The sequence below is a fragment of the Solanum pennellii genome, chromosome 8 (assembly GCF_001406875.1).
Source record: "Solanum pennellii chromosome 8, SPENNV200".
NCBI classification, from domain to species: Eukaryota; Viridiplantae; Streptophyta; class Magnoliopsida; order Solanales; family Solanaceae; genus Solanum; species Solanum pennellii.
This window is the reverse complement of record NC_028644.1, coordinates 31,044,034-31,056,508: the sequence shown is the minus strand read 5'-3', so window position 1 is coordinate 31,056,508 and position 12,475 is coordinate 31,044,034.

The window sequence follows — 12,475 nt, the reverse complement described above, 5'->3', positions numbered from 1 at the left end:
ATATATATATATATATATATATATATATATATATATATATATATATATTCGTAATATTCACGTGCAAAGCACGTGTCGAGAACTAGTTGATTATGTAAGGATGAAAACAAAAAATCTTAGCTTTGGAAATATTAAACTTAAATTTTTAAAAATAGCATATCAAAGGATTCTTTTTTCCACCAAGCTGCATTTCTTACGAAAGGAAATGTTATTTTCATAGGAATGGTAACTCTCTTATAAACACACACACACACACACATATATATACACATAAATGCAAACTCAAGAACCTATTTGTCTAATTTTTTCACGTTAATGTTATCATAAAATTATTCATTTGTTTAAGTTCTTGTAAATAAAAAAGGGAAAATGCATAAGTACACCCTCAACTTATATCTTAAATATCAATGACACACTTATACTATACTAAGATCCTAATACCCTCCCGAACTTATTTTATAAATAATTTTATACTCATTTTCGGCCTACGTGACACTAGTTTCAAAACACACCCTGGGCCCACAAGATAGTGCCATGTAGGACGAAAAGGGGTAAAAATTACGTATACAATAAGTTCAAGGGGGTAATAGGACTTTAGTATAGTATAAGTGTGTCTATAGGATTTTGAGTAATGGTTGAGGGGGTACTTGTGCATTAAAATATATATTGCTTCTTGTTGACTTGACTAGTCTAATTTTGCGTTCATTTTTTGGGCGATTTTAGTATAGTTTTATAGTTTCCTTTTTTCAGATGTACGACTTTTTGTGTTAACTAATTCATGATAGACACTTTTTTAAAATTTAGTTTTGCATAACATTGAAACATTTACTTTTTTTGTCATGTTGGGATTGTAACTTTGTTTAGAAATGATTAAGATGTATTTTGTTTATTCTACTGTAATATTTTTTTACTTCTAAATCTTATATCTACAAGACTATCAGCTTCTAGAACTAACTCTAAGCCCACAATCTTAACCTATGGGCTATCATGTGGATGTTAATCAATAAGAAAAAAATAAGCTAAAGACAATGAGAATGTCACGATCTAAAGTACACCGATGACGTGATATGATGTATGATACCCCAAGAGTTCCTACACAAGACACTTAGCATACATAATTCAAGATAATAGAAATAAAGAGTTCAAACGATAACACTTTAAACATAAAAAGATTTCGACAAAAGCAGAAGTTTAACCTAAGTTTCATAGTCATCTAACACATAAAAATAAAAGTGATTGGGAGATAATTCATACAACACATACAATGTCTGAAATGAAAACACAAAACAATAAATTTGCTCGGTCCTCGGGACAAGATAATCACGAATCCTTAAGTCACCCAATAGATGTCGATACACGAGTGTAAGAGGTAAGAACGTCGGATCCTGCATTCACCAGTTGATAAAAATTCTCTTCCTTTATAATTAACTATTTTATGTTGGATTAAAAATGAAGAGTGGTAGCATGTGAATAAAGCAATACGTAGAGGTTCTAAAAAAATGGGAGAGTAGTGTTCTTGAAGCAATTTATCTACGGAATATACAATTCCACCAAAATTTCTTGCTTGTTTTTATAATAGGTTGTTGTGTTGAAGGTATTCACAAAAACAAACTCACTACCGTCCAAAAGTAAGACACAGATCTGCATACAACCTATCCTCCACATATCCTGCTTTCCGGGTTACATTAGATATGTTGTTATTGTTAGTTTGTTTCTTCTTAAAAGGTATTTTTTAAAATAAAATATTTTCCAATTATCCTATTTATGTTATTTCTTCAAATCGGTTTTTATTTCAATGCAGTCCTTCTATGGGTCCACGATACGAGAATTTTTATAATGATCGACACACACCTATAGCCTACCCATAACTCATGTTAAAGCATAGGAGTTATTGGTATAACAGTTGATAATTATGAAGAGTCTCCTCTCTAGAACCTGACTGCATGGAAATAAACACCAATTTAAAAAATGTGTTATCCACAAAATAAATAAGAGCAATGGAAATGTTTTTAGAAGAAACAAAACAATGATAACAACAAAGACAGTGTAATCCCACAAGCGGAATATGGGGAATTTAGAATGTAGGAAAACGTTAATCCAAACTTTCCAGGGTAGAGATAATGTTACAATCAATACACTCTATGCAATAATGTATTTTCAAAGATGGCTAGAAATAAAATAAATCCCAAGATAGAATTATTGTACTTTGGAGTAATGAAGGATTACCTAAATAAATCGCTTCAACAACTCTTATCTCGCATTTTTATGAACCAACAACTAGACCTTTTTGTATCAAACCCAAACATATTATATTATCAAGGAAAGGAAATGTTAGCAACTAGTACACTAATGTTATGAATATATATATTATATAGTAGCGTACTTCAGGATCAATTTCCTCTAGTTTTTGGTGCAGTTTTAAAGGGCTGAAATGAGTTTGATACTGGCCTAATAAACTATCAAATGCTACCGATGTTTCATATTTTTGTTCTTGGATTTTGACAGATAGCCGTTTCAACCATAAGGCTAGAAATCTTTAACGATAATCATAGTGTTTGATCAGTTGGATTTCCCTGGATTTTGCAGATCTATAAAAAGTTTATTGGATCTTGAGACTTTTTTCATGGACGGTTGCAGTTACCAAAGAAGAGTAGGTTCTCTTTGGACCTTATTTTTGTTACTTCATATTATGAATATTAATTAACTATTAACGAAAGAAGAAGACAATATGTATCCATAAATTAATGATATCTAGTACACTAGCAAAGAATCATAGCACTACTTTAAAATTACCTTAATGGTATATTTCATAGTTTGTGCATACCAATTTGTTCTCCTGGACCCACCTATGAATTCGATATGTTCATTGATTCTAAAAGTTCATACCTACTTTTTCTATAAAAATTCAAATTTTTTAATTTTTACATTTTTATCAAAAATCATAAAAAAAAGTTAAAGGAAGATTATCAAGATTAGGACAACGCCTTGACCAAGTGGTAATTCTAGTTAAACCTTTGGGAAAAAGAGTTATGCTCTACAATTGAGGCTACAAAGTAATGTTTGATTAGAATATAAATATATGTATTTTGATTCTTACCATCCACAATGGTCTATTTTACTTTATGGTAAAGCTCGATCCCTTTCATGTAGCCCATCAACTCAATATAGAAAAAGAACCACAAACCTAGATTATCTTCATTGACCACATGAGGATCAATTTCTAGTATTTCCTTACCACTTCTATTCAAATGGAACTGCGTCCCTAATTTCATCAAATTATATGCCTTTTCTATGCAATTCCCAAAAGAAGGTGAGCTCAAATGCAACTACGATTTTTACTTTATACATAAAATGCAACACAAATATCCTACTAGAGAAGCAAAAATAATTAAGTTGTAATCAATTCATCTAAGATTTTTTCAAGTACAAATTGTTGATGTGTATTAATTAAGTTGAAATTGCAAGAAAAATATTAACTTATTGATACTATTAATGACGAGATCTATTATAGCTTCTTATTGTTCTTCTTCTATATCCTCGAAATCTAGAATGTGTAAAAACACATACATTTTTTATTGATAAGAAAGTTATCGTAGTTGTACACCTTGTTGGTTTTATTTTAAAAAATTAGGCAGCACAAAACAATCGAAATGTCTCTCAACAGATTTAAGTAGCTTTCAATATCTTTATAAGCTTTGAAAGGCTTTAAATTGACAACATAAAATACATAATTTGCATAATTTAAAATTTAAACATTCTAAAGTATGTCAACAACATAAAGAAATTACTAAAATTCAAAATTCAAATTTATTCAAACTAAATAACTTATTTTGCTAAAAGTTACTACAACATCTAAAAGCAAACTTCAACACTCGTTCTTTGCTTTAGTTACTACAATTGAAAAAAATATTCTTTCTTATTTTTTGCTTTGGTAGTTGATGTTTGACTCTTCTCATTGTTTTTGTACTTGCTAAATTTCTTCTTTTTTTTGTTTTTCTTCTTTTGATTTTGTTCTTCAAAGACACATGCAATGACATTGTCTTTTGTAGAAGTTTTTTTTGGAAATTTCTTAAATTTGAACTTTTGTATGATTTGTAGATAGATGATGTAAGGATTTTCCTTCCATCACAACCTCACATATCACATAGGTTTCAACATATGGTTTTATGCTCACAGATCTAATTTGATAGTTTTTGTCTGTAAAAAATTGTGGGGTATTCAAGAAGAGTTTATTGCTTGCCAGTTTTGTGGTTTAAAAATTTAGTTACGAAAAGCCTGTGTATTGAAAAATGCACGAATAGAAAATGTATCCCTAATGGGTTAAAATGTGTAGCCCTAACGGGTTTAAAAGGTATCCCTTATATGTCAAAAATTTATGGTAGTTGTTTGTAAGATTTCTTAGATCTCTTAAGATCAATGAAGTTGTGATACCACTGTTTTTGTTTATTTTAAGAATGGGGCAGCACAAAAAATTCAAAATGTCACTCAATTGATTGAAATAGGTTTCAATAATTTTATTAAGTAGTGAGGGTCTTTAAATAGTCAACATAAAATACATAATCTGCATAATTTAAAATTTTAAACAATCCAAAATACTCAACAACATAAATAAACTAACTGAAATTAAAAATTCAAATTTATCCAAACTAAATAACTTATTTTGCTAAGTTGTGGTAGTAACTAAAAAAGTAAACTTCAACACGCCTTCCTTTAGTCAAGTGACTTTACACCTATACTTATCAGGAAAAAATGTTCATTCATATTGAAATAAACAACAAAATTACAAAAAAGAAGTTATAATTTATATAAATTGAATAAAAGGTTAAGAATATTTAAGAAAAAACCTTTTATGATGGTTTTAGAAAGCAAAAAAGAAAGTGTTCTTGTCACGACCCGAGTCTACACCCTGGACCTGGCCGGCACTCAAGAACCGTTGTTGGTGTCCAAGCGAACTCTCATCCTAGCTGACTTCAAGTGGAACACTAACTTAACCATGTAAAAACATAAAACTAAATAAAATCAATAACTCTAATACAAAGCTTTTACTTAAATGTACAACTTTAATTGAAAGAATATATTAAACTCGTGATAATACAGTCACCCTAAGTCATTAAAACATTATATAAAGTAAATGCCAAATACAAACTCCTTAACTAAAATTACTATCTATGTAGCCTCAAAGTGACAAGGATGGAAGTCGGGACAAGACCCACGACTTCCTAACTAAGCTGAAAAGTAAATAAAATCCTCCGGAAATAAGGAGGATAACCATGGCCAACTCTAACGCTAGAATGTATAAACGAAGCTCTTGTTGGTGATCCTAAATACGTGTGTCTGCATCATCAAAAGATGCAGGCCAAATGGATCAATATGTTCAATGTACGACCATTTAAGGGAATGCTAAAGCATAACATAAGGTTGATACCTGAATAAAAAAAGTGGAAACATACCTCTTTTCAATTCAACTCAAATCAAGGATAATATAACCAACTCAAGGATTAGATACTAAATTTCAAGATATGATACTCGACTCAATAACGTACAAAATAACTCAAAATACTCAACTTCTCATACTCAACTTAACTGATTTCAATATAAAGCAATTGAAAACAATTTCAATATAAAGAAAAGTTTTTTAAAACAACAGGTTAACTCAAGACAATAATAACATAAAAACATATCATACTCCCTCTCAAAGTCTACTTGTGAATTGCATGAATAAAGTCTCATACCCCCATTCATACTAAGCAAAACCCCTTTAAGAACCATGTAATTAATATTGTGGGAGTTTCTCTAACCGACAACAACCACTCTGAGCCTAATTGATAATACCATGTCTCGTCCACGTTGCCAGAATTGTCCTCCACTTTCTCGTCGCATAGAACATCCTTAACCTAGTGAATCCATTGTCTTAACTTATGTGATCATCTAAAATGAATGCACATTAATACCCATGATAGCTATATGGTTTACATAGGGACTTGAGTTATCCGAACTCTCATTCCCACATCGGTGCTCAATACTACTCCCAAAGTATACTTTAGCGCATACTTTTAATAGAACTTCCTTCCTTTGGGTTGAGATAATTTATTGAACTTTTTAGCTTTGAAAAGTTCCTTTTGGAATCAATTTTCCACTTTAGTTCAAAACTCTTTTGGAACTCTTAGTTTCCATTTTAAGTTAAATGTGAAACATTTATAAACCTTTAGGGAATACTTATTTCCCTTATAGCTTTTGAGTAATGAACTCAACTCTTGCTCTTTTCTTAACTTGAAACTTTAACTCTTAAGGAATACTTAGTTCCCTTATAAATTTTTGAGAATTTAACTCAACTCTTTACTCTTTATTGACTTGAACTTTCAGTCCTTAAGACAAAGTGAAAACGTTTGTGAAAGACCTTAGAAAACTTTGTGAACTTTACATTGACTTGTTTTTTAACTTCTAGACTTGAATCTTAACTTTTCTTGAATTGAAGTATGAATTAAAGGTTCATGATATAATTATTATGTATGATTTCATAATTTTCAACTTGGAGGGGTCATGCGGAATTATGAGCATGAACTACTCAACTCAGGACTCAAAGACACTTATTATCTCAAGATTGTTCGACTTATAGGGTTCATGCGGAATTATGAGCATGGACTATTAAATTGAAAGGTCTACATAACTACATGGAACTAATGAGTACAACTCTTCTAATTCTCTTACATACTTCCTCCAATATTAGCCCCAGTAATTAGTTGATCTCAAAAGATTCATGAAATGGAAAGTTTTCACTCTACTATTAAATCTCTCTTGAATGTGAATTATTAATTCAAGAGATATGGTTCATGATATTAACGATCTAGGTGATAATTTAGACTCAAGAATGCATACTCTTTACTCTTATACTCACTTGCTTCAGTCTTAAAACAAGTTACTAGAAGTTTTAGAAGACTCATAAAAAGGACTTTCTCAAAACGTTTGAAATAATTCTAAAAAAATTAACTCTCAACTCTACCTTGAATTTGAATTATGAATTCAAGTTTGATCATGTAAGTACTGATTTTACGTATTTACAAGTAGTTTAGATTAGTTATAATAGAAATGGAGTGAAGTTGCAGTTTAAAAAAATTTAAACGGAGCTACTGGAGGAAAACTGGACAGGGAAGACGACCCTAGGGCTATGATGGTGCGGGGCACCAACCTTTGAATACATAGATGGTTTTGGGGAGCTCTGGCAGGCGCGGCCAGGCCCCAACCCAAAATATTATGCCGAGCACTTTTGCTTGTTTTCTCACCGTAAATCGCTTAAATTCGAACGGTTCTTCCTCAATCACCTGGATTCGATTACTTAAATTAATTACACTCTGATATATTGAAAAAAAACTAGAATTACTCAATTTGATCTCAAAAAATCATCAAAATTCCAACACAACAAGATTTAGAATGAACTTCAAGAACACCTTTCAATAACACATCAAGAACTCTAATCTTTAATCTTTAGGCACGAAATTTTGCAGATAAAAAATACATGATTGGCCTCTGGGTGAACTAACACAACACGATGAAAGCTCACATATCTCTTAGGGATTAGAACCATGGCATCAATCTGTAACTAGACTCAAGAACGACGACGAACGCCTTCATCCTTGCCTCTTTTCTCCTCTATTCTCTTTTTACCTCTTCTTGAACTAACAACTAAAACCCTAGGTATATATTAGGATTCTAAAAGGTGTATATTAGGATTCTAAAACTGAGCGTAAAAGTATTACAACCCTAAAATATTACTAAAAATGAGTTACAAGGAAAGTACAAAAATACCCCTAAATATTATCGGCTAACTTTCTTTAACTGGACAGCCTAACATCCAAAGATCATATGTCACTCATCCGAACTCGAAATTCAGAAAACATGGCGGATTTGGAAAGATATTCAATTATATCCCCAATGGCATCTTTCAACACACCTACCTCATCCTGTACTTGGTGTTATGGTCGTTTGAAGTTGACCCAAAACTCTACTTAGATTAACTCTCAAAATTTCAGATTTTTGAGTTTTATAAACGATTGATCTAGCAGATTTTCAAATTCAAACAATGAAGAAGTTATTTGGCACTATTAAAATTTACTTAACAAATATCAAGTAATTGTACTTGCTATATCATGGTGAATCCGTTACGCTTTAGTTATTTATGCTTCTATTTTATGATGAATGCAATGGTTCTGATATTAGAAGTACAAACTAGAGTTATGTTTGATCGCCCCCTTGTTTTTGCTATTTTCTAGAAAAGACATATCATTGAAAGATGTCAGGGATGTGGTTCCACCATTTTACTAAAGTTGTAAGGAAATACTAGATATGGATCCTAATATGGTTTATGATGCTAAACTAGGCTTGAAGTTCTTTTGGGATGTTGAATGGACGTGCTCCCTGAAAAGAATCTAGATTTGTCTTACCGAAATTAAGAGGCATATATTTATCTTCTAATCCAATATACTTTGTAAAATCAATTATAGAGAAGGTTGCGTGTTTTGAAAAACATGTTTCATATATTACAACCTCATCAAGGTACCAATCCTTTTTTTTTGTGCTTACTTTGGATGATCTCGACTGAATGCTTGATGGTGATTGTGACTTTTTCGTAAAATGTTGTAAACCAAAAAGGCCTATTTTGGATAAAATTAAGCAAAGATGGGCTTTTAGATATAATGAACATATCAATTCATACAACATCTAACTTAATTTAATTTGAAAAAGTAGTTTATTTTTTCTTGCGAATGAGAATGAGGGAGGAGATTTGAGATACGTATTTTAACTACTCATTTTTTCCAGTGAAGACAATCAATATAATCTCTTATTTTTGACCGATATGTAAAAATAAGTCAATACTACCATTTGATAAAATATTTTCTCAAGCATGTAAATATTCTAGGAATGTTTGTTATTTCTGCCAAACGAAAAATGAGAGATGTTTCTATTGATTATATAAGGATGAAAAAAAAATTAGCTTTGGAAATATTAGAATTATATTTTTAAAAATAGCATTTCAAAGGATTCTTCTTTTGGGGGGGGCTAACTGAATTTCTTGGGAAAGAAAATGTTAATTTTATACGAATGGTAACTACTCACTTTTTTATATATAAGCATGCTAACTCAAGAACATATTTGTCTAATTTTTTCACGTTAATTTTATTATGGAATTAATTTGTTTAAATTCTTTCAAAAAACTTTTATAGATTGTTTCTTGTTGACTTGACTAAGCTTTTTCACTTTTGGAATCATTTTTGGTGGATTTTAGTCTATTTTTTATTATAGGTTTTTTCAGATGTATGACTTTTTGTGGTTACTAATTCATGAAAGGCGCACAATCTTTAAATTTAGTTTTGCATTTCACTGAAATATTTACTTTTTAATTATGCTGGGATTTATAACTTTGTTTAGAAATGATTAAGATGTGTTATTTTTACTCTACTTCAAGTACAGTTTTACTTCTTAATCTTATATCTACAAGACTATCACCTTCAATAATTAACTCTTAGCCCAGAATCATAGACAATGGGCTACCAAGTGGAAGTTACTTAATAAGAAACAATAAGCTAAAGACAATGAAAATGTCACAGCCCATAGTACACCCTTGTCGTGATATGGTGTATTAAACCCCGAGAGGGCCTACACAAGTCACTTAGCGTACATCATACAATATAATAGAAATAAAGAGTTCAAAGGATAACATTTAATAAATCAAAATATTTTTACAAAAGTGGAATTGTAAGATAAGAGTCAAAGTCAACTAATACACGAAAATAAAAGTGATTGTGATACATCATATACAAAGTCTTAAATGAAAAGACCAAAACATATAAATTGTCTCGGTCATCGGAACAAGAGGACTCGCAAATCACTTAAATCATCCAATAGAGGTCTAGCCATGAGTTTCAAGGTAAGAACGTCGGATCCTACATTCATAAGATAATGTAGGCACAAGTATGCATTTATACATGAATTGTACTATATATGATTTAATAATCATTACCATGAATATGATTGTATAAATGGTTTATAACATGTAGACATGATAAATATTTTGACATTTTAAACAAGAGGAAGTAAAACATGAAAATTATGAGATATAGTCAATGCATTTGAAATAAATTACATAACAAAAGCTTGAAGAAAACATCAATTTCTGGGATCATACCTTTAAGTGACAATAGACCATGAGAGCTACATAATGGAATCCATTATACCCTCATACCACAAGAAGAGGAATCTATACTTGCCAAGGTACAATCAGTAGATATCATCATTTGCTAAAGTGGATCCACTAGCTAGGTTATTTAAGACATTCTACAAGGGCAATTAGTTTGGGACAAGAGGTATCTAAGAGAGACTACCCTATTTAATTTTCCGCCTCAAGCCCTTCCGGTGATTAAGTCTAAATACCAGTGGAGTACATAAAAGTCAATTATCAATTTGAAATAGGAAAGGTAATTACGAATCCATATCCTTCAAGATCAAAAAATAAAATAATTGGAGACGAGTTCCACATAGTATCATACAAGGCAAGGGATTCAATCCATAAATTTTGAATATAAATTCATCCATTTGCAACAATTAAACAATTGAGTGGATGAACCCAAAAAAATTCATAAAAAGAATTTGTTATCAAAAGTCACAATAAGCTTAGATTTAATAAATTCAAATAGGTAACAAGTAATCTAGTGTGCAATGATTGGAAATTGATGTCACATAGGGATAATTGTGTTTCTCTATAATGATAAAAATTCATATATAGGTTGGATCATTGTAAATGACAATAATCTTCTCTACATCTCATAACATCATTTCATAGAATCTCGTGTTGATAATTTCTATGTCATATATTAATCAACAAATACCTTTCACTATCCATTGTTTTGATGCAACAAAAAAACATATAGATTTGACCCATAGACTCTATTTCAAAGAAAGTTACATACATCAAACCTAAATTGCAAGTAAGAAAATAATTACCCACTCCAATCAATTTCTTTGGACCATCAATAGGATATCGAAAATAGAATTAACTTTGAAACCTTGAAGCTTAAGTTAAATCAATGGTAATTAGACAAATTACATGTATGAAAAATAGAAATTAGAACATAACACAAGACCATCTACAGTAAATCAACACCCAGCCATATTATTGCACTCCAAGATCTTACGATCTTAGCCACCCATAAAAAAAGTAAAAAAATTTATATCTTTTACGAATGTAGCCATGTGTAACATGGAATTAAGTAATTACAAGAAAAACCACTATGAATTCAACTTCAATCTATCAATTTTAAAATCAACGTTTGAAAACCCTCCAAAATTAAAAGTGTTCATCACAAACTATAGTGTTTCTTTCTTTAAGAATAGATTAAGAATTCTCTACTATTCTTCCAATCAATTTCTTTGGACCATCAATAGGATATCGAAAATAGAATTAACTTTGAAACCTTGAAGCTTAAGTTAAATCAATGGTAATTAGACAAATTACATGTATGAAAAATAGAAATTAGAACATAACACAAGACCATCTACAGTAAATCAACACCCAGCCATATTATTGCACTCCAAGATCTTACGATCTTAGCCACCCATAAAAAAAGTAAAAAAATTTATATCTTTTACGAATGTAGCCATGTGTAACATGGAATTAAGTAATTACAAGAAAAACCACTATGAATTCAACTTCAATCTATCAATTTTAAAATCAACGTTTGAAAACCCTCCAAAATTAAAAGTGTTCATCACAAACTATAGTGTTTCTTTCTTTAAGAATAGATTAAGAATTCTCTACTATTCTTCCAATCAATTTCTTTGGACCATCAATAGGATATCGAAAATAGAATTAACTTTGAAACCTTGAAGCTTAAGTTAAATCAATGGTAATTAGACAAATTACATGTATGAAAAATAGAAATTAGAACATAACACAAGACCATCTACAGTAAATCAACACCCAGCCATATTATTGCACTCCAAGATCTTACGATCTTAGCCACCCATAAAAAAAGTAAAAAAATTTATATCTTTTACGAATGTAGCCATGTGTAACATGGAATTAAGTAATTACAAGAAAAACCACTATGAATTCAACTTCAATCTATCAATTTTAAAATCAACGTTTGAAAACCCTCCAAAATTAAAAGTGTTCATCACAAACTATAGTGTTTCTTTCTTTAAGAATAGATTAAGAATTCTCTACTATTCTTCGGTACTTAGGATTTACACACTATTAATTTCTCCCTTCTTTGTACTATTTATAATTTCCCTATAGTTTGGTGTCAAAACTCGAGCCTACTGCTGTCACGACCCAAAACGGGTCGCGAGTGGCACCCACACTTATCCTACTATGTGAGAGAACCAACCAATCTAAACCCCAACATTTCAACCATAATAAAACAGAATATAATGCGGAAGACTTAAAACTCATTAACGGAATCAATTAATAACTTCTAAAATT